Genomic DNA, 2,941 nt, shown 5'->3' on the forward strand with positions numbered 1-2,941 from the left:
CTCTCTCTCTCTCTCTCTCTCTCTCCCCTCATTGTAAACCTTTTTTTTTGAAAAATATAAAAATGTAAACATTCTTTTAATTTACCGATTATCTTTTAACTACCACAATTTTGGTTTATATGTGATTGTTTCCTAGTTTAATATTTTATCATGAATTTTCTTGGGTAAATTACCAACTAATCATAATTTGCCAATTAATGTACAGTTTTTTTAAGATAATAAATAAAATAATAATAATTTGTGTTAAGTTTTTAAAATAAATGAAAAATATTAGTAGCTGCCAAAAGATGAATTTTTTTTAACAATTTTAAAACCGTCACAAAAGAGTAAAACACTATACCCTAAACCCTTGGACAAAGCTTAAACCCTCGGGTAAAAATCCAAACACTAAACCCTAAATTCTTGGATATACCCTAAACCTTTGGGTAAATCCTAAACACTAAACTGTAAATCTTTGGGTATACCCAAAACACTAAATCTCTCTCTCTCTCTCCCCCTCATCGTAAACCTTGTATTTTTTTGAAAAATACAAATATGTAAACATTCTTTTAACAGTAATTTGAATCCCAAAAGTATTTATTTCACGATTTTAAATGTAATTTACCATGTTTGTAAATTGTTAATTTTTTATTAATAACTTACCTTATTTTCAATGCGGATTACTTGCGCAACTTGGTATCATATTTATTACTGTGTTTAAATATGATTGCACGACAAGTTAGTATCAAATAATATATTCATACAATTTATTACATTCTTTTTATTGCTATATAGATATTCTGAATTTAATGCATTAACATAAATCATTCTTACTTATTACCAATCAATCTTGTGAATTAAATATGACAAATATATGTTATGTGATGTTGTAATCATCATTAAAGGAATGTTTACATATTGATTGGTAATAAGTAAGTATATATTTACATTATCAGTAATTAGAATTGGATGGTATATATGTTGTAATTTGTTATTTTTCCCACTGCAAATTATTGTATGCATGAATTTGAGTAGTAAAATGTATATAGACACATTAAAAGAAAAGATAATGAAATTGAAAATATTATCCATAAATTGTATAAAGTATGAAGTACAATTCTCGATAAAGAAAATAACTTCAATGAGAGACCTGAAAGAAAAAACAATATTATTTTGTAAGAAATTGGACTGGTTATCGTTATTTGGCAGATGGGTGGTGATGACTATGAAGATCGATACTATTTCATTTTCGGAAAAAGTGTTCTGACAGTTTTGATCATGGTATGTGAATTAAATGTTGTTTCCCGAGAAGTTAAAATTTACAAATTTGTAAATCTTTCAAATAACGATAACCAGTCCAATTTCTTACAAAATAATTTTTTTTTTCAGGTCTCTCATTGAAGTTGTTTTCTTTATCGAGAATTGTACTTCATACTTTATACAATTTATGGATAATATTTTCAATTTTATTATCCTTTCTTTTAATGTGTCTATATACATTTTACTACTCAAATTCATGCATACAATAATTTGCAGTGGAAAAAATAACAAATTACAACATATATACCATCCAATTCTAATTACTGATAATGTAAATTATGTAGTCATCTCTAAATATATACTATTAATTATCTATTTCGAAAAAAAAATTTGATGTCTAAAAAAATAAATTTTTGGAACGTTGCAATTATACATATTCACAATAACAACCTCTTGATACTGAAGTTACTTGTTTCCATCTCCTCCTTTTAAAATATTAACTACCATCTTATGCACTGTGCCTGATGCTTTATCCCAAAATAGGTGGTCTTATGATATAAATTCCGTTACTTCCAAACCCGACCAGTATTTTGACCATATTTTGAAACTGTACATTGCCCGTACAGGGTGTGGGCCGGTCACCTAGTCGTCATTAATTGTTAATCATTAATGTGATAAATATTGACATATTTTTCATTCAAGGCAAATTGTGACAACTAAATAATAAACAAGTAATAATATAATTGTTAAATGATGATAATAATTATTATAAAAATGACCTTATTATATATTGAGATCTGAAAACAAAAAATAATCCAATAAAAAAATATAACTAAAAAACAATAACAAATACATTGACTAAATAGTAACATGTCATTAGAACGAAAATTAGATAATTTCATCTCTTCCAACAAATTATTACTAAAACATGGGCATTATTACAATGCAATTATTTTAAAAATTGTCATGAGCACAAAAAAAGAAAAGACTAAATGTGTTTTTCTTTGAAATAAATAATAATGAATAACGCGGATAGTGACAAAAACTATTGCAACATAAGTAAGTTTTCAATAATCAAAAAAATTCCAAGCTAGATATGATAAGATAAATTCATTTTTATCATAGTAAGAATGCGGAAGTAAGACAAAGCCATAACAATAGGAAATAAATCTTTTTAAAAATCTTCGAGATTACTCCCCTTTGAGAGAGTGTTGATCCTCAAGGCTACTGTCATGATATTTTTGGCTTTTTCTTTTAGACAAGGGAGTTCCTGAAAAATCCAGAACGAGAGAAAATATCACCTAAGGACTATAACATCAGGACCTGCAAAAGAAAGAGTTCATCTCATTAGTATACTAATGTAACTATAAAATGTAAGCAAACACTAAAGTGTAATACCTGTTTAGGAGGCAAAGCAAGAAATATTAATTTTTCATAATAAACATTTAAATTGAATAAAGAAAGTAAATAAATCTACCATATCATAAGATGATTTGAATTAAATATTAGTCTTCTTGCGCAAGTTAGATTTATTTAAAATAAGGCAACAAGATTAAAAACGACATTGAAAATTTATAAAGAATTAAAAGTCCAATTAATTTGATACCATATTGCGCAAGAATAAATAAAGTTATTAAATATACAATATCATAAACAGATTTTGAATTAAATATTAGTCTTCTTGCGCAAGTTAGATTTATTT

Source organism: Raphanus sativus, chromosome 1 (genome assembly GCF_000801105.2).
Source record: "Raphanus sativus cultivar WK10039 chromosome 1, ASM80110v3, whole genome shotgun sequence".
Lineage (NCBI taxonomy): Eukaryota > Viridiplantae > Streptophyta > Magnoliopsida > Brassicales > Brassicaceae > Raphanus > Raphanus sativus.